Below are 21,585 nucleotides of genomic sequence, written 5' to 3' on the forward strand. Positions count from 1 at the left end.
TTTGATCCAGACTTGAATGGAGAAGCCATAGCATTGGAGCTCGACCTCGCCGAAGAAAGAAGAGAAAGAGCACTGGTTCACATTGCCTCATAACAACAAGAGTTATCCAGGAAATACAACAAAATAGTGCATCCAAGGCAATTCAAGATCGGAGATTGGGTGCTGCGCAAAGTGATGGGAAACACCTTAGTACCAGGAGATGGCAAATTAGGGCCTAATTGGGAAGGACCTTACAAAGTAGTTGGATTAGCTGGCAAAGGGGCATACCACCTGGAAGATGAGGACGGCAAAGCCATTCCTAGGCCATGGAATACTGTCAATCTCAAACTATTTTATTTTTAGCTTTTTTTTTTTTTTTACGAGTATGTGTAATTTTCCTTTTTCTCAAATAAAACAAAGTCGATTCTTTTCAGCATAGTTGTTTTTTGTAAGAGATTGTATTAGTGAGTTAGGGACATCAAACGCAAGGTTGACCGGAATAACCAACACCCCTCCTAAGCCCAGGATAAGGATCCAGGCTGCAAGACGTTTGGTCGGAACAACCAAACACTTTACTCTAGGATTGGCAGGAAAAACCAATCTAGAGGTTGGCTGGAAAAACCAACACCCCTCCTAAGCCCAGGATAAGGATCTAGGCTGCAGGACGTTTGGTCAGAACAACCAAACACTTTACTCTAGGTTGGCTGGAAAAACCAATCTAGAGGTTGGCTGAAAAAACCAACACCCCTCCTAAGCCCAGGATAAGGATCCAGGCTGCATGACGTTTGGTCGGAATAACCAAACATTTTATTCTAACTTGGTAGGAATAACCAATTTAGAGGTTGGCAGGATTAAACCAACCCTTAGTATTCTTTAGCCGAAGTAAGGACATCGGCTAAAGAGTGGTTGGCTGGACTAAACCAACTCTTGTACTCTTTAGCCGAAGTAAGGACATCGGCTAAAAAGTGGTTGGCTGGACTAAACCAACTCTTGATACTCTTCAGCCGAAGTAAGGACATCGGCTAAAGAGCGGTTGGCTAGACTAAACCAACTCTTGATACTCTTCAGCCGAAGTAAATACATCGGTTAAAGAGTGGTTGGCTGGATTAAACCAACTCTTAGTACTCTTTAGCCGAAGTAAGTACATCGGTTAAAGAGTGGTTGGTTGAATTAAACCAACTCTTAGTACTCTTTAGCCGAAGTAAGGACATCGGTTAAAGAGTGGTTGGCTGGACTAAACCAATACTTGATACTCTTCAGCCGAAGTAAGGACATCGGCTAAAGAGTGGTTGACTGGATTAAACCAACTCTTGGTACTCTTCAGCCGAAGTAAGGACATCGGCTAAAGAGTGATTGGCAGGTGTAGTTTCAAATGTTTGCAAACGTTAAAGACCAATATAAAGTATCTCGGCAAGAAAATATTAGTCTGAATACAAAATAAATGCAAGCATGGCAGCAGACCAAACTGAAAGTTGAAAGGCTCTTCATTCAAAATTCAAAAGTACAGAGAAAAGAGTTCATTCAAAACCAATTCAGAAGAATGTTACTTCAGCCGGGTTACAATTGTCCAAAAGCAGAAAAGAAAAAAAAAATACAAAATCAGTTAAAAAGATCATCTATTTCGGCGTCAAGATCAGCATCAACATCAACCCGAAGACCGGTTTCAGACGGGATCTCGGCTTCGATCGGAAGTATGGTCTCTGTTGGAAGCACAGTATCAGTTGGTTGCTCAGTAGTCAGGTCTTCCACTATAGGCTCCGCCCGAGCTAACTGATCGGCAGGATCATTGACGACCGGGGTGTCGTTAGGCTCGATTTCATCATCATTTGAACCCTCAAGGAATTGTTGCTGAAGGGTAATAGTGTACTCCGCTAGTGAGCTCGGTATAAAGTATGAAGGAGGATTGAATACCTCGGCTTCAGGTCCATGATCGAGCTGCACCACGGCCCCCCTCCAACCGCATTTGAAGAACAAATCCTTAGCTGCCTCACATTGTTGCATGTAAAGGGCCTCCCCCTCCTTGAAACCTGCAGCATTCGCATCATCCGCCTTCTTTTTTAGCTCGGCAATCTCTGCATTTTTCTTTCCTTCGAGCTTGGCCAGCTCACGTAGGTACTTGTCCTTCATTACGGTCAGGGCCTTTTGTTTGTCAGCATTAGCCGAGGTAACTAGTCCGATTAGACAGGTTACCTCGGCCTCTAGCTCGGCTGTCCTCTGTTGGGAGTCTTTTAGCTCGGTGGTTTTTGCTTCAACTTCGGCCATGGCTTGTCTTGTTGTTTTAGGAAGCTCCAACACACGCTTGTGCGCAATTTGACTCTTTTGCATGGCTTGAAAAAGAATACAAAGAAACTAATGACAAACTGAACAGAAAGTTGGAAAAATTAGAGAGACAAGAGGAGCTACTGACCAAGATCATTGATTTTGTTGCCGACTGGATGACCTTGAGCTTGGTCAACTGCTTGTGATGCTCCATGTCAGGAGGCAGACATACGCTCTTAGCCAGGTTGAAGGCCAGCATATGGTCTTTGTCAGCCACCACAGAGTCAGTATCACAAATAGCACGATTTTGGAAAGTCATTCTTGGAGACCATTTGGAGGAGCTAGCTCGGTCGGTACACTCCGGTTGCGGACTTGGTGGAGGGCTTGGTGGAAGACTGACTTCATCTTCATCAGCAAGGTGTCGCTCGGTTTGGGTAGTCCAGGCGCGCTTGCTTGGGCGTGATAAAAAGGGTTGTTGAGATGGGAGGGCCACCACGGTTTCCTAAATTTGGTTCGGTGGTGGTACCTCGGCTCGGTTTGTTTCGGTAAGAAGGGCCCTTACTCTATTCCTTTTGGCCATCTCTTGTTCGACAGTAAAAGGGACAAGATTGATCTGGGGCAAAGTGGGGTCCAGTTTAGGGGCGTCCTCTAGCAAAAAGTCTGTTACTCTGGCTTTGCGTCGGCTGCTATATCGGTATGTCGGCTCAAAATCCAGAAGCTTGGCCCAGCTTCTTTCAGGGTATCATAGTGCGGCGCGAAGTGTGTCTAGGTTGGGGTAACTGTATAATCACTTAAGGTGGGCTGAATCTGCATAAAGAAGACAACTGTTAGTTCGGTTCAGAAATAGAAAATCAAAATAAAAAAGAAGCAGTCAAAGAAACCAAAGTAATTATACCGGGGGTTCCTTTCTTCTAATTTATACTACAGCCAGAGATCTGGGCTTGGTGATCTTCAAAATTCCCAGATACCCAGAAGAAGTCATCGTCGTTCAAGTCTTTATCCGGTGTGTCCTTTATTATTTTCTCTCGGCGGCAACGTATTCTAAGATAATAAATCCAGCCATCTTCTTTCGAACCTATGGAGTATTGATGGAAGATCTCGGCTAGACCGAGGTTAATGCCAGCACGGCGGTTTAGTTCAGCTATACCATTTATTATACGGTATGAGTTTGTGGAAAGCTGGGTTGGGCAAATTCTAGTTTGCCTAAGGAATTCACAAAGCAAGGGTTGAACAGAAAATTTTAGTCCGGTTTCTACTATGGACAGAAGGGTGAAGGGTACAAAACTTTGGTTCCCCCATAGAGTAATATCTTGCTTGGCTAAGCTGAGGTGGACATCATCAGGGATGTTGTACTCCCTTCGGAATTCGGCCAAACCACCAGGTGTCTCTACTAAGAATCTATACTTCCCCATTTATGTCTTAAGTTATAAATAAATTAAAGTCGAGTGTTAGATCGGTCGAAGATTTGTGCTGAGTAGCTCGGTTGAGCATTCAAAGGAGTGTCTGGGCAACCTAAGTCTGCAAAAGTGAAAAAAAGAGAGCAAAGGTGTTAAGCACAGACCGTTGGACCGTCCTAAAGAGAAATAAAGGCAAGATACATCAAGTCCTAGTTCGGCTATGTGAAACGCTACGTGTCTTAGCTCGGTTTGTGCAAAGTGCTTTGTTATCCCGGTTTAGGCAAGGTACTCAATAGTTCGGTATGTTCAAAGGCATTTGCTATCTCGATTTGCGTAAGGGATTTATTATCTCGGTTTGCGCAAGGATTTGTTAGCCCGGTTGTGCCACTGGGGACAGCGTCCTCAGTTCGGTTTGAACTAAGAATGCTGGTTTAGCCCCAAGTTATAGCTCGATCATGGACAAGGCTTTCAAGCACACTACTGTATAGACCTAGCGGTTCGATATCTCGGTTAAAAAGAAGGTCTTGTTAGACCGGTGGAGCTTCTAGGGGCAGCTTTCTTAGTCCGGTTTATTAGCTCGGTTAAGGAGAGTATTGTACTTTGGCTTGTTGAGACTAATGGGGTAGCATGAAGTATTAGTTTGGTTGGATAGTCTGCCTAATTCAGCTTTAACTACAAACAACTTTCTAGTCCGGTTGCATCATGATTTTGAATCGAAAACCAGTGTTCTACAGGATATTACATGTATTCGAGTGTTCTATTGCTAAGTTTTTCCAGAAATATACAAATCAAGTAGAAAGAAAGTGTTTCGCAAAAACACAAACCTAAAGTTGTGGATTAAACAAATGCGAAAAACAAGGAAAGCAAGGCAGGTTTGAGTAGCTTACCAGGACAAGAGAAGATGAGAGAAACGACAGCAAAACCACGAAGCTTCTTCGAATACAGATCAAAGAACTCAGCAAGCTCAGAAGCTCAGGAACGAGAGGGAGAGAAGAGGAAGTGAATAGTGTAGTGTTTGATCCAAATAAAGAGTTTTTGTTTTGATGCAAGGGACAAAGGCGGGAACTGTTCAAATTACGCAAGGTACGAGGGTGGCGTGACAGCTGCCTTTAGCCAATCAGAGCGTGCCACGTGTCATTGAAATGAGAATCGATTCAGTCGCTGTGATTGAAGGGACGTTTTGACCGGACAAGCTGAGCCCGGTATGGAATTTAGTTCGGCTAGAAAGGCTTAAGAGTTTTAGCTCGGCTGGAAAGACTAAAGGGGTTTAGTTCGGCTGCAAAGGCTGAAACTTTTTTAGCTCGGCTGGGGACAGGTAATCCCTATCATGCTTTGCAGATGGAATTAAGGGGCAATTGAGAGGGTAATTTATATGAAAATTGGGCCGAGCTGGGCCGTTATGGGCCTCAGTGCGAAGGGCTGAGTAAAAAGGGCATAAAGTTACTCTGGTCTTGAAGAGGTTTAAAGTTACTCCGGTCCCAAGGAGGTTAGCTCGGTTACCATAGTAAAACTTATACAGGTTATGGCACAGTATGGTTAGCTCGGTCTAAACCTTGCTAAAAGTTAGCTCGGTTTAGACTTACCACGGTTTGTACAGGAGGAACTGAGGTAAGGGCAGTAAAAGGATGAACCGAACTAAGGATAGTTCGGTCTGTTCTATGGCTAAGCATAGCCATGCGTACCTCGGTCATGTTGAAGTCTGACCATGGTAGAACCATCTCACTTGGTTTATGCAGTGAGGGGGGTGTTGAAGGATAAGTATTATCTTTCAGGAGTATGAATCCTAGGAGGACTCTACATGGAGAAGTAAAAGTCCTACAAGGATTGTGTCATGCGGAACCTATAAAAGCTTACAACATCACCTATGAAGAGGTAACACAACTTTGATTCCTGAATACATAGAGCTTTTGTCTACTTGTCTATTCTGCTGACTTAGGCATCGGAGAGGTTTCCGGCACACACCCGCCGACTAGCTCACGTTTTTGTTTTCAGGGAGTAAAGCGACGACGTTTGGAGGAGCGCAGACTTGATCAACAGGATTATACGAGAAGATTTATTTCTTTCTCGTACACTACTGTACTTACATACCCATATTATACCAATACTAATACTTGTACCCGTACCAGTGCTTCATAGGTTAGGATTATAGGAATGACTCCTCTTCGCACTGAGGCAAGTATTCATGAATGAACTGTTTCATTGGTTCTGCACTTATGGTGCTTTTGCATTGCTTGTTAGCTAGAGTCACTTTTTCCAGCTTAGGACTAAACCATAATTGGAATTAACTTGTCTGTTTCATTGGTGCTTCATAGTGCACAATCATGGACCATAGATTTGACACCTCTGTTAAGCTTTGTTCCTTAGGTGCTTCATACTACATTGCTTGTTTCTTAGGATTTGCATGAAAGTAGTCCTCGATGACATAGCAGTAATAGTGAAAAAGGCTAGGCATTGTTTTAGCAGACAAAACTCTTGAATTCAGAAGGATTGCTAAGAACTTGTAGAAAGAAAGAAATTTTATTAATTATGATGATAACCAATGAAGGTTTATAGCCCAACATTAACAAGAAACAATGACTAACCATAGCTTCCACCTTACAGAAGGTATAAAATCTAACTAAATGGTTTTCATTTTATTTCACAGGTTTTGGGGCATGTAATTAGCATCAACGCAATGTGTGTTTCTATCGAGCATTTAACAGGGTAATGGTGATTTCATTGGCTGAAGTTGTTGCATCCTTGCTTGACGAACAACCAGCCTCAAGAACATTCCTTTCAGTGAAGAAGCCAGGCTGTTTGGCCTGAGGCAATGGACCTTCACTACCCAACATCAAAACCACAGAAGACATGCTTGGCCTGTCCTTTGGACATTGTTGCACACATAAAAGACCCACATGGATTGATCGCAACACTTCAATTAGGTAGAATGAGTCCCATAGAGCCTCATTAATCAATTCCAACAACCTGTTTTCTTTATAGAGTCTCCATGCCTGAACAAACCACTACAATATTAACAGTACTTATTGGAAGACATACACATACAAGAATAGTTTTAAATTGTGTACACTTACATGCCCAAGGAGGTTGAGGTGGTGATCTGGATGATAGAAACCTCTGTTTCTCCTCCCACTCACAATCTCCAGCACCAAAACACCAAAGCTAAACACATCTGATTTGACTGAAAATAGCCCATCCACTGCATACTCTGGAGCCATGTAACCGCTACAGAGAAACACTTAATGAAGAACCAGGTTTTGAAGCAATACGAGTGGATTAAACAAAACATGTTATGAAGATTCTTACTGTGTTCCAACTACTCTGTTTGTATTTGCTTGTGTCTCATTTCCTCCAAAACTTCTAGCCACTCCGAAGTCTGATATTTTTGGATTCATGTCTATATCCAGCAAAATATTGCTAGCTTTGAGATCTCTATGAATAATTCTCAGTATGGAATCTTGATGAAGATATAAAAGGCCCCGAGCAATCCCATTAATAATGTGGAAGCGCTTCGGCCACTCTAGTAATGCGCTTCGGGTTCGATCTGGAAATTATTTTGTCTGATTTAGTCCTTGCTCCTGCTAATTAGATGCATGAATTTTTAACAGTATTCCTCAATGGAAGATCCCAAATTTTTCTAGAAGACAAAGTTCATGCAAATGCACATGTAATAACAACCTTTTTCAACTCATTATCAAATAATTCAAAAGATTTATATGGAACCAAAAAGAATTAAAAAAAAGAAAAAAAGAAAAGAAAGAAAGACTACTGGCTGGTGTGAGAGCAGAATAGTTGTGCTATATATGTAGTATTATAGTTTTCAAGAGAGCCAAACCAAAAATAAAGTAATCCAGACTTTTGTTGGGCATGTATTCATAGATCAACATCTTTTCTTCTCCCTCAATGCAGCATCCTAGAAGCTTCACGAGATTTCGGTGCCGAAGTTTGGCAATACATATAACTTCATTCTTAAACTCATCAATTCCTTGACTAGAATTCTTTGAGAGTCGCTTCACAGCTATTTCTTGTCCTCCTTCCAGCATACCCTGGGAATTACGATTATAATTGATAGAATGTTCTTGTATTAGAATTTAAAATAAACAACATTTTTTTTTTTAAAATTCTTATTATTTATGTATTTCACTTGCTTTTTTTTTTTATGTCGCTCCGACTAACATTGTTCCAATAGGTGCAGTCATGACCAATGATTTATGTATCAACATTACCAGACACATACTTGAAAGACAAAATTACACAAATTTATGAAGTTTCATATCTAAGAAAATATGCATCAAACAAACCAATTGTTTTCTTTGAAAATTGAAAGAAAAATATATTATGCGATGCCAAATAGCACCCAGATTGTGTGATAAGGAAAGGGCAGAGAATGTTTTACTCTGTGTGGGTGAGTGAGGACAGGTGGAGGGGATTACAAAATTAGAACTTCCCTACAAGATTTAAAGGTCAGTCTCAATCATTTTTCTCACATATAATATAAATATGTATATAATAATAATTTGCTACATAGAATATTCAACTAGAATAAACAATTAGTTTTCCATAATTTATAAATAGAATACTCTACTAGAATAATATGACAATGACATTTTTTAAATAAATGATCACCGATACTTGTTTTGATTTGAAATTAAAAAGTTCAAATCTGCCACATCATTTTGTGTAGCTTTTAATAGAATTTTTGTGTTTGTATACCATTACTTGAAAAAATAGAAAAAAAAAATAAAGTACCAACCTATAATTGAATAATCATTAAAAAAAAGTCAAATATCAGCTTGTTGTTGAGCCAATTTTCTGTTTTGAATGATGATGTTAGTTCGTTAAATAATACCTACACATTTTTGTTATTTTACTTGACAAGAACCTGTAACGGTACTGAATTAGCCTATCTTATACTAATGTTGAGAAGATGGATTACTACTCCCCTTATTTGTGGACGTATAGGCTATTCCAAAAGTCAGTAGCATGATAAGGTAGAATAGATTCTGAATATAAAATTGTAGGCAAGTTAATTATTGGATTAATTATAAAGTGTAGGTGTGACACCCCAAAGAATGCCATGTACTATAATTATATCATTACCCATCCTTAAATACCTTGGGCCAAAATAATTATCCTATTGACTATTTCATATTACAGGATATCCTAATTCAATTACCTTACAATGTTCTGGAAATAAAGATATGAATTGTTAGGATAACAATTTGGGAAATGAATACATTAGCTAGAAAACTTAGGAATATCGTTGCTTGATAGAGAGCCTAAGTAGCCAAGAAGAACTTGAACATGAGACTTTAGTATAAAAACATTTGGGTAAATGTTGAAGAGTTAGGGAGGAGAGAAAAGCATATTGGCTAGTGAATGTGAGGCCTCAATTTTTGACTGGAGGGGACACCAAAAGCTCTGCCCTCCCTCCCTTAAGAATTGAATGCCTAGATGATTTAGGAAATCTTCAGTGAGGAGCTTAATGACCTTGGTTTAATGTGTAGAGCCTAATGAGTACTCAATTAAAAATTAAGTAGGATTAGTAAAAGTTAGGCAAGATTAATTAAGATCTAAGTAGGATTAATTACACTAATGAAGATTAAGGGCTAAGTACGATTAATTAGATCTAAGCTCAGTTAATTAAGCTAATGAAGTAATTAGTGAAACACTTACGCTAATTAATCAACCTACATCAAATAAAAGAAAAACAAAAGAGAAAGATTGAGAAAGATGGAGAAGAATGGAGAGGGAGCTCAAGAGTTCTTGAGAAAGAAGAGAAGAAAGGAGAAAAGAAGGGGAAATATAAAGAAAATCAAAGGGAACTCAAAATTAGCCTAGAAATTCAAGAAAAATCATCGTTAGGAAAGAAACTCAACCCTCTACCTAGTATTGTTGCTTTAATCTAGCTAGAAATTCATTTAAACTAAGATTTGGAAGGATTTAGATGAAGGAAATGAAGAAAATATGAAAAGGAAGTTAGGTTGATGAATTCATGGATTGAAACTTGTTTTAGTTGGTTAAGTCTTTAAATTCTTGCAAACAAATAAGCTTTTATGGTTCTTGCATCATTACTTCATGTTTTGAAGCCTTGAAATCTTGTTTTAGAGAATTAAAAATGAAGAAATAAGAAACAGTTTGGAAATGAATGAATCTTGAAGAATTTTTTAAGGAAAATCATGTTTTGATCTTTGAAACTTTGAATTCAATGCATACAAATGTTTTTCCATGGATTATACATCATTTATGCATACCTACGTACCTTATATATCATGTTTTAGGGTTTGGAAGTGAAGAAAAATTGAATTAGGAAGCTCAAGAACATCAAGAATAGCTTCAACCCGTCCAACCTAGATTTTCCAGCACGTGCCCCAGGTTTCCTGCACGTGCGGCCAACCCCCCCAGAAACCAATTTTTGCTATTGAAATAACCACATGTGCCCTCAAATTTCCCGCTTGTGCGGAACTCTTCCTGCTTGTGTCCTCATATTTCCCGCATGTGCTGAACCATGTTTCAGTCCAACTTCAAATGGGCATATCTCTCTCATCCGTACTCGGTTTTAGATGATTCTTGAGTTTATATTCAAGCTCTAAAAGTCTAGTTCCAATGGTGGTGGTCTCACATCCAAATTCTAAGTATACAAAGAGATATGTCTAAACTAGTGAAGGCTACTCACTTTCTTCCTAACCATTTCATGCTAATTCCTCTCCTAACTTAGTTTCTTTCATTTCTTCCTATCTCCTTAAACCTTAAACATCTAAACATGATATTTTTCAATGCATAGTGTAACAAGCCCGCGGGGGACCTCGCTACAGCTCGGACTCGACTTTCGTAGTCACGGTTCTAAGTCTGAACCAAAGAGTCCAAATCCGGCAAATCGTTTTTGAGAAAAACAACTTTTTGAAAGAAGTGCCAAACATGGACTGCTTTGCCAGATACAGAGTCGCCACCTAAATATTTTTATTTTGGGAAATTTAGGAAACCCTGACTCGGTGCCAAAAGGCCACGTGTCCGTCATCACCAAAGTTGCCTCGGCTCGGGAACTTGGGTACGATTGGGGAAGGTCACTTCGTGAGCACCCCCGCTCGCCCGGTCATAGACCGGCCTCTACTAACCATGATATCAATTTTTGAAAACATTGTGAGTTCTTATACCGGTTATTAGCCTAGGTTACTATGTGATGCGCACAGCATATAAGTATAGACCGGGTCGCCCGAATTGGAACAAAACATTTCATGCTTTTTTTTGAAAATGGTTTGCTACCCGCAGGTAGGCTTGAAACATTTTGATGATTCATTCCAATCCAGATAGCCCAACCTCCACCCACAGGCATTCAGGCAGATATATCAGATAAGCACATAGCCTCATGGTAAGCATGCTATCATGGCATTCACTCACACGCATGCAAGGATGCTAAAGCATAAAGCTTACCGAGTACTCCAAGCCAAAAACAGAAACTACATTAGAAATCATGCATGATCCTAAGTATACAAAGATACTTAATGCAACACATGCAAAATGCAACTATAGTAGGCTCAGCTATTCTAAGATGGCATATGAAATGCTACAACTAACATGTATTCAACTTTGAAATTGAAAGTACAATGCAGTTAGTATGATGCGCCGAGCCCGGTGCATGCAATACAGATGAATAAATGCAAACATGCTGTCATACTGTATGCTAATTTAAATATGCCCTAATCTAACCATCATAAGCGGATAAATAAAAGGGAGAAAGACGTGGGGTTGGAAGACATACATCACACTCACGCACACTTATTACAGTTGTGTCCTCACTCGGAGGATCCGAATAAATAATACAGTCCGAATATTACAGTCCCCAAAATAAAAGAATATTACAGTCCAAAATATTACAGAATTCTAATTAATTAATGAATTAACTAGAAAGCAAATAAACTGGCGTGCAAGCCAGGGACTGCCTTGCTTCTGATGGATGATGCATGCCCGGATTGTCTTGCGCGGAAATCCACCGGAATGCCCCAATTAGCCTCTGTTTACACCTGTCCTTGAAATGCGTGCCAATTCCCAAAATGTTGCTGATTCCTGATTTTGCTGCAACAGAGAGCAGGAGAGGGGCATAGCAATGTATTTGCACAGATATATGCATGTCTCGATCTTCGTGCCACCAATCACGCATACCGAGGCATGATGGCCGAGGAGTCGAAATGCACAACTCAATATAGGATGAATGCACATGAAACTACAGCTAAAACCTAACTCCATCATGGATAATCCGGAGTGTCGGTGACTGGGGAATTGAGACACATTCCGTCACTCGGAGTACGAAATGTACCTCGTTTCCCGTGCCCGGGCTAACTCCTATTCCGAACATGATGCAATATGCATGATATGCATGAAATGCAACTAAGATACAATCCTAACATACACAGAATGCTACGGAATGACATGGAAATGACAAGATGCAATCTAAGATACTACCTAGTATGCACAATGCTATGAAAATGAGGTGCCTCGAATTGAGTGCACACGGGCACGCAAACCGAGTCAATGACAGAATGCTGAAAATGAGGTGCCTCGAAATGCGTGCACACGGGCACGCAAACCGAGGCGATGATATGTGTAATGAAAATGAGATGCCTCGAAATGCGTGCACGCGGGCACGCAAACCGAGGCGATGACAAATGTAATGAAAATGGGATGCCTCGAAATGCGTGCACGCGGGCACGCAAACCGAGGCGATGACAAATGCGATGAAAATGAGATGCCTCGAAGTACGTGCACGGGGGCACGCAAACCGAGGCGATGACAGATACAATGAAAATGAGATGCCTCGAAATGCGTGCACGCGGGCACGCAAACCGAGGTGATGGCAGATACAATGAAAATGAGATGCCTCGAAATGCGTGCACACGGGCACGCAAACCGAGGCGATGGCAGATACAATGAAAATGAGATGCCTCGAAATGCGTGCACACGGGCACGCAAACCGAGGCGATGACAGATACAATGAAAATGAGATGTCTCGAAATGCGTGCACGCGGGCACGCAAACCGAGGCGATGCTAAAATGACATGGCAATGACAAATGGGCTTATACCAACATGAGTGAGCCTCAACCACACTCACATCGGATGCCGTCGGATAAAAAAGGAGTGCCTCGAAATGCGTGCACACGGGCACGCAAACCGAGGCGATGCTAAAATGACATGGCAATGACAAATGGGCTTATACCAACATGAGTGAGCCTCAGCCACACTCACATGGGATGCCAGCGGATAAAAATGGAGTGCCTCGAAATGCGTGCACACGGGCACGCAAACCGAGGCAATGATGAAATGTGATGAAATATGGCCAAAATGATATGCAAGCATGCCAATGGAATTTCAGCAACGAAATATGGGGGAAAACAGTCCCGAAATGAAGCGAAATGACATGAAATGCAAGGAAAAGTCCCGAAATGCAACATTAAGCACCCGAAATGGCCTATAGCCATGCCATACATGCACAATATGGACATGCAATGCAAAGACAGAAGCTAGACAGTCCCAAGAGATGCACTTTCACAGTTATGAACATGGCCAAACAGCAAGCATAGATAAGGGAAACATAGCATGCAAGAATAGGGGCCAAAAGAGGGGTAAAGAAGCAAGTGGTATAAGAAAAACCCAAACTGAAAAATTTCCTTCTACAACACTGAAGATAGACCAAAAATATGAACATTTACAGTATATGGCAGTCTCAAAATCAGTATACAAATATGCTAAAAATGTGATGTAAAATGAAGCTCAAAAGGTGCTAAAACATGAAGTGTACAAAATAATCACCAAACAGAAAAAAAAGTGTGAATGAAACATGAAGTATAGGCCAAAATAAGGCCATTTTCAGTTCGGACCAAGTTCCAAAAACAGAAGCAAAGAGGGCTATCAACTCATGCAAAAATGAGGCCAAATAAGGGATTGAACTACAAGTGACACATGGAGACACCAAACAAGGTTGAGCCCTTCTCCAATGTTGAAGAGGGGCTCAAAATAAGCCTAATATCAGTTTATAACATGCTCGAAAATAAATTTCTCATGGGTCAAAAATAGCATGCAAATCTATGACATACAAGATGGTCAATGAAGCAAGTGTATTATGGAGGGCTCAAACAGGGTTGAGCCCTTAATGAAAAGTGAAGATGAGCTCAAAAGATGGCCCTTTTCAGTTAGGGCCGGAGCTTGAAACAAAAAGGAAGTGAGGCTTAGAAATGGATCAAGAAAAAGGGTCAAAAGGGTAAAAGTGTTACTTACCCTTGAAGATTCAAACTTTTGTTGCTTCTTGGATGGATTTGCAGCTTCTTTAGCCTTCAAGAATCCTTCTTTGCTGCTGGAGATGAGGTGGTGGTGGTAGAGCTTGGTGGTGTAGAAGGAATGGAGCTTAGGGACTTAGGATTTTTTGAAGAAATGAGAGGTATATCAATGGAGTTAGGTATGGAGCCTTGAAGATGAATTTTTCCAACCTCTATAACCAACAATGGCAGCTGGTTATATGGACAAGAAGATGGTTGTAAAGGTGGGGCATAAAGGAGAGCAAAATTTCCCCAAAAGGGCCCCCCCGGATGCAGATATTTTTGGGAGAAAACCAAGGCACAGCTGGAATGCACTCAACCTGAAGAAGCAGGCCGGCCTGTTACTTTTTTTGCAGATGGCCGGCCAGCCACTTAACATAGCCGGCCGGCTAGGTCAAAGAAAAAAACGGCCGGCCGGCCAGAAAAAATGGCCGGTCACCCCCTAGGATGAAGCCCCAGAAGTTAGCTTTCCAATGGCGCAAACCTTGCATTAAAATTCCTCCTGTAGAAAAAGTTATGCCCTTTTCCGTGAAGCCGCGCAGATTCAGTCCAAGCGGACTTCAACCAACCACATCTCTCCCCCCCGGACTTGGACTTGGGAGATTCTTGAGTGCAAAATGAAGCCCCGGAAGTAAGCTTTCCAATGGTGGTGGCCTCATATCTTAATTCCTCTTGTGCAAAGAGTTACGCCCGTTTCGGTGAAGCCGCGCAGCTTTTTCTCCTTATCGGATTCATGCTGAACCACTTTTGACCAAAAAGAAGTTGGATTTTCGGCAAAATTACTAGCCTCCCACCAACTTTTGGTGTCCTCTCATGTGTGTAGATCACATATATGTGGTTGAAAGTTGGCAACACTACCCCTAGGGTGTTCAACATTAGCCCGGAAGTTGGAAAAACGGGCGCCGGGAGGCTCCGGAGGAGAGATAACTGGTTGCTGCAACAATTAGTAGCCTCCCACCCTTCAGTGACCTTCCTGGTGATAAAACAGAGGTACCTGCCAAAAATGAACGAAAACCGATGCAAAACGAATGTTCGGGGGCTAAAACACGCAGTTCGGGGCCCCGGAAACTGCCCGTTAAACACCGAAAGTGGCGTTCGGCCACGAAGTGGGTTTCTCAGACCCCAGTGTCCCTCAAAAGGGAGAAAATAAGATGCATGCCAAAAATCAGAGCAAACGGAGATGGTTAGGCGGTCCCGAACTGAGGCACACAGCCTGACGGCTCCGAAAACCGGAAACCGGGCTCCGAAATGGGAAAAATGGCCTACGGCCACCAAATGTAGCCTACGGACATTGAGAGATGGTCTACGGGACCTCTCCCTCCCCTTAGGAAAAGAAACAGAGAAAACCGAGTCTGGTTCGCAAACCGAGGCAAGGCACCGAAGAAGGTCCGGAAATCCGGAGGCGGGGCTCGCAGCCAAGACTCTGAAACTTCTGAACGAGCACATTATGCAATATCACCAAGTGCTCAACTGGTGACGTCTGAGTCTCAAGGTCGGTCAAAAATGGGGTGTCTACACATAGCGTATGAAATTATTGTAGAATACTTAGGACCCTTCAACAGTGAGAATAATACTAGCATAGTATATATTATGTGAATAACGTCCATTTTCAACACACTTCGACATTCTTCAAGCCTTAACCACCTAGGCTGCTTCTAGGCATGCATTTGACACTTGTTTGACACTTAATTTAGACTTGAACTAGGCTTAGAAAGGTCTTGGATAATTTAAGAAAAGATTAAGAAACATTAAGCTATGTTAGAACACTTCAAATGAATTTAGAAGCTTGCTAGTCTATATGTTTTGTGTAGGTCAAGCACTCGGAGGAGGAAGCCCTTTGTTCAAGGAGCCATATGTCAGTAATGTTATTGTAAAGTTATGTTTAAAAACTAGTTTTGAAAACTTGATGATATATCATGATTTTGTGAAATCTTTATTTTGATTATGAATGAATGAACATCCTGTAATTTGTTTAAAGCTATCAATGGCATCCATAGATAGTCCCAACCATTGGGGGACAATCAATGGCCATCGAAATATGCATTGTCTAATCGTACCTGGTCGATTATTCCATTAAGAGGCTCTAATGGATGTACCATGTATCATGCTTTGATTATGAGTTATTCTTATGAAATATTTGAATGACTATAAATGCTATATGAAATGATTCTTTACTAATGAGCTTGGGATTCATTTATTTACCACTTTATTTTGATATTATTCACTGGACTTTGGCTTACCCCTCTCCCTTATATATGTAGGTGACGAAGATCTTGGTTACGAGAAAAGATTGATTAAGTGCTGTATTGATTGCTTCTAATGGTTTCGTATAAGCTTTGTCATGAGTTTTGTATCTTACTTTTGTTGTATGGATCATGTGATGCAATATAAGCGGGATAAGAATCTAAGAGGAATTTATGCTTTCATTTCTTATAGTTAGGCACTGCTCTGAATGGATGTTTCAAATGAACTCAATATAAGTATGTAATGGCTTCCACACTTTAAAATTGAAAATTTGCCCCAAATATTCTAAGAGTCCAGCTTGTTTTGTAAGCTGGCCTTTGGTAGTCCGCGACTACTGGTTGGTCACCTCACCATCTTGTTTGGGGCAGGTTGGGGTCGTGATAGTAGGATTGAATAAAAGATAACACACACACATATTATATTAAGATCATTGTATAAGTAGAATCAGGTAGAAGGATCTCAAATAACTGTATACACCATCAAGTAGTTATAAATCCATCAAATCGTTATGGATAGCACAAGTGCGTCTTTACATTGTTACCTTGTAAACAGGTCCGAATCCACCCTCTCCAAGCTTGTTGTCGATTGAAAAGTTATTTGTGGAATTAGCTATTACAGCTAAGTCAAACAATGGTAACTCTAGATCTTCCTTCTGGCTTTTGTCATTGTAACCTCGTTCAGAATTTTGCATTTGATTTCCTGTAAAGTGGATGTAAATGAGACTAGTAGATCCAACAAAGCAATATACCATTACAGGGATGAACACATCAACACATAATTACAGAATATATATACACATGCGTGAGCATTTCTTTTCTTTTCTCTTTTTAAATTAAGACAAAGGCACAAAAGTATAGCACAGAACAACTAGTCTCAGATACCTTCTCTGTTCAGCTGTGAATTCTTCTTCTTTTTTTGGAGATACAAGGTTAAGCTCATGCCCAGCAGAAGAAGTCCAAATAATAATGCCAAGGTCACTCCGACTATCTCTCTTTTCTTGCCACTGAAGCCAACTCGTCGGACTGTTTAATCCTCAATCCATTTAAAGTAATGGTCAATTCATTCAGGTAATACAACCATGAGAGCACAAATATATGTATAATGTCAATTGCTATATATGTAATTAAAAAATAAGTAATAAAATACATTCACAACCAAGGCCTAGTATATAATGAGGTCAAGCCAGTCCTTAGTAGATTCTGTAATACAGTCACTTGTCACCCTGATTGGTAATAATGGAAGCTCCATCTGAAGGAGAAACCAGCCCTTAATTTATGAGCATTACTATACATCTCGGTATAAGAGGTTATCAATCTTTCCAAAGTGCCAGGGGCTCTGCAAGTGGTCAAGCCGAAGTTGCTGCCTCTTGATTTTACATATTCTTTATGGGAAAGTTTGAAAGCTTGATTTACTTCAATTAATACCCTTTATAGTTAAACCGATGGAAAATTTCAAGAATAGAACTGTATCACTGCCTCTGATTCTAGATTGTCCCCTATGAAGTGTTCTCCCAACTGTTGCTGAATGAACTTTATAAGGGTGACACCAACAAATTGCCCAAAAGCAATGTAAATACATTATTCATCTTTCAATTTTGGAGTTTTGGACAGCTTGAAATACTAAAGAACCAAAGGACCCGAGGACAAGAATGATTGATTGGTTTCTTGTTGGCTCGTGTTGCAACTTATATCTAGCTGAACCAAAAATAAAATAAAAGAGGCAAAACATGGTTCAAAATCCTTCATTGAAATTCCCAAAGCTACCAATGGATTTGCATAAAGTAATTAACCAAGCCTGAACTTTGGGCTCTCACCTTCAACAGAAGACCAGCAGTACTAATACCAATATCGTCCATTGGATAAGCTGTCTCACCTTGGTCTGCCAGTGGGCCTTTCGTTGAACCATCAATGTTCATTTGCTCACAATTATACCATAATTCGATTAACATTTTACAATTCATGCGATTATTGAAACTATTGGGTCCGATATATTCCAACCCCTTCCCATCTTTTGATGGAAATGAAACTTAAAAGATTCAAATGATATAAAGCACATACTTTGAGAACCATACCTACATTTTGTCCTCAAACAAGATCAAATTTTTATAATCATCATCACTTGTATGTTTGTAAAACCACTAATCTATATGTTTGGCAGTCAAAAAGAGCATAAATCTTTTAGTTATAATGCAAAACCACTAATCTATGCATTTGGTAGGAGTTTCTTACCTAACTCAGAGGAAGCCGTCCTTATGTAAATGTCTTGCCCATTTTCACTGAACTCACTCATATCAATCAATTCATCAAACCAAAGCAAGCAGCCACTTCCACCTCCTATTATGTCTAAATTTGTGTAAGCCATACAAGAGCAGTTTTTCAAGCATTGTATCTCGCATTCCCTCAAGGTCATGTTCCTGTCAAGCCAGGAATATTTTGTGTCTGGCATTTTATAATGTGAATACTTGAGAAATCCATCTCCTTTATGGCAATCCAATATTGTCCTCCGAACACACCCATTAGACCAGTCTCCACTTTCCCATTCCTTTGGGTATTTAGGCACAAAATTACTCAAACAACCACATACCAGCGAGTTTCCAACGTTACAGCTACCATATGGACCACACAGTTTATAATGATCACAATTATCTATCGGTGCGGTCAGGTAAAGGACCCATTCCCGGGTTCGATCAATCCACGTCGAGCGCTGCATAATGCCACCATGACTTAGAGCAAACCTTGAAACAACTGAGCTGTTAACGAGATCATAACCATAATACACCTCCTCCTTGGTGAAAACCAATCCATACGTGTAGATGGAATTTGGTTTAAGGTTTGGATTCCCACTGAATCCAAGACCATTCCATGGTCCAGTCCGGAACAGCTCAATGGAACCATTGCTCAGAATAAGTTGTGGATATCCTTGGGGTCACACCAAAATGCAAAATCACCTTGGCCTGGATCATCAGAGCTCTTCCATGATGAAAGGTGCCGCTCTAAGCCACTTACAAAGTTTTTTCCAAGTTTCATGCCTGGTAAAAGAGTATCACATGGATGATCAAAACTTTGCCAGAGAAAATGCTCTGGGTTATCATCATTGGCATCTCTCACAACAAGATTTCCTGACTCTAAAAGTTGACCAATAGGATCCTGTACTGTGGATCTTGTCACATTGGCAGACCAAATGACACTGCTGGTACCATTGAGAAGGGCCAGAATTCCAGGGTCAATTACCTTCAAGACACCTGATGAATTGATGAGTGGGATTTCTCTGCTGGCAACCCATACAACAGTCCTAAAAGATATTTTCTTGTACCATATTCCCAAGTATTGATTCCGGGAGTTGCCTGGGCTGAAAAATCCCATCTCAAAGCTCCCACCAGATGAAACTATGGTCTGGCTGCCTGTAATGAACTGGGTTTTAGTTATTATGTCTACTGCACTGGACATTATTAAGATGGAAAATAAAGAGATGAACAAAAGAGAAAGTTTGAGGCCTTCCATTGATGGTCTAATGTCCAAATTCATGGAGTTCATCTGTTTTTCCATTATTTATTCAATTTATAAATTAAAACTCAGGAACTCTAGCAGCACAGTTACTATTCAGTTAGACTTTTCTATATTTAATACATTTCAGTTGGGCTTGGAGTCACCTAAGAAGACATGGAATTCCACAGTCAGTTAATGCTAATTTGAATCATCTTCCTTTCCCCCTCATTGGCTCATTATTTTCCGTAGTCTTCTTTTCCCCCTCACTGGGTCATTATTTGCAATAAGTCTTCCTTTCCCCCTCATTGGTTCAATATTTAGAAAAGCATCTTACCTTCAATTATAAATGTACCTTCCAGCTGGAACTTGGAACAACCAGATATTGGGAATCTTTGATAATAAAATTCATGGACCATTATGTGTTCGTTTTTGATTGGGTAAATGGCTTGATATCTTCTCTGATGGGGCATGACGAAGCTGTTATCACTGAAATTGAAGAAGTTTCAAATGCATATCAAGTCATCCCTCTCAATGCCAACTTTAGAAATTGTCATTTTCATCTTCTGTTGCCCTCTTTTTTATTTTTTATTCTTTCTCTATTATTATTATTATTATTATTATTATTATTATTATTATTATTTATATCTATAGGATAAGCATAAAGATAACAAAAACTGACACCGCTATCAGTACAACAAACCTTTATTAATCTCTCTATTAGACATCAAATTGGAGAGCAGACAGTTTTTTTTCTTTTTGGGAGCCTTTTAAAACTTCCGTTTCAATTAGTGGTCCAAAGTGTTGGAATGGAATCCCATGGAATATGAACAATCAGTCATGATCATCTGAATAGTCTAAACCAAATTGGTACTCTGATTGGATTCAAGGGTTTGGTGAGAAAAGAAAAGAAATGGAGAGAATGAGATTTCTCGTCACTTGTTTAGATGATTAATAAGGTGAGTAATGATTAGAAATGAAAAGAAATGGTAAGAGAGCCAAATCAAACCAAACTTAAGTTTTGTTTCTCACCAAAAGTGATGAGATTTGGGGGAGAAACCAAAACTACTTTTTTAATCATAGCCACTCCATTTGGATTGTGAGGTGAGGTGAGAAAAGAAATTATTATCATTATGTTTGGATGAATAAAAGAGAGGATAATGTGGTTTTTCACCTATCTTGTTTGGATAAAGTAAATAAGAGAAAAGACAACAAAGTGTTGTATTTCATTTTATCAAAGTAACCTTTCATATTAATAAGTTATGTTTTTTTATAAGAGTAATTTTGGTATTTTAGAAAACTTTCGTTAAACCCAATCCTTTTCCCACCAAATCTCACCACTTTTGATGAGAAACAAAACATAGGTTTGGTAAGATCCTTCTCTTACCATCTCTCATAATTTCTCACAATTTCTCAACTACTTAACCACCCAAACAAGTGAATGAGTTTCCTATTCTCACCATTTCTTTTCTCATCAAACCCCACCATCCAAACAAGAAGGTCAGAAATCACAATCATTTCTTTTCGTTTCTCACCTAGGAAAAACTTTAATCATTTCTTTTATGTTCTCATCTCTCAATCCAAACGGAGTGTAAATTCAGATGACCAAATTCGCAGTCGATCTGGACATTTTGAGGAAAGTAAGACATTTGAAATTTCACAAGACAGGGCAAGCAAGCTAGTATATAAAATGCAAACCAGTCCAACCACTCTTTCATAGTCTAGCATGGGAATAGTGTAGCTTCTCAAGAACTCCATTTGCATACTACTAGAGGAAAATAACATGTGCAGAGTTTTTTTATCACTGCCAACTTCTTCATTACCATAGATGTTTGGACATCTCATCATGTGCAGCTTCAATTAGGTCTCGCTCACGATTATGCATGAGATAAAAGGAGCATCATTTGATCCTATTGATT

The 21,585-nt window shown here is 40.1% G+C and overlaps 1 pseudogene across 1 annotated transcript; it reads right to left on the reverse strand.

Moving 5' to 3' along the window:
- Window positions 1-5,107: 5,107 nt before the first annotated feature.
- On the reverse strand, window positions 5,108-20,270 carry LOC114283304 (G-type lectin S-receptor-like serine/threonine-protein kinase At4g27290; annotated as a pseudogene). The gene is made up of 7 exons (XR_014336478.1): window positions 18,413-20,270; window positions 17,066-17,206; window positions 16,726-16,883; window positions 7,468-7,678; window positions 6,939-7,176; window positions 6,707-6,857; window positions 5,108-6,625 (listed from the first exon to the last, which is right to left on the reverse strand). The product of XR_014336478.1 is annotated as a G-type lectin S-receptor-like serine/threonine-protein kinase At4g27290 (transcript).
- Between the last annotated feature and the right edge of the window lie 1,315 nt (window positions 20,271-21,585).

The sequence above is a fragment of the Camellia sinensis genome, chromosome 7 (assembly GCF_055761805.1).
Source record: "Camellia sinensis isolate YWXY chromosome 7, ASM5576180v1, whole genome shotgun sequence".
Classification (NCBI taxonomy): Eukaryota; Viridiplantae; Streptophyta; class Magnoliopsida; order Ericales; family Theaceae; genus Camellia; species Camellia sinensis.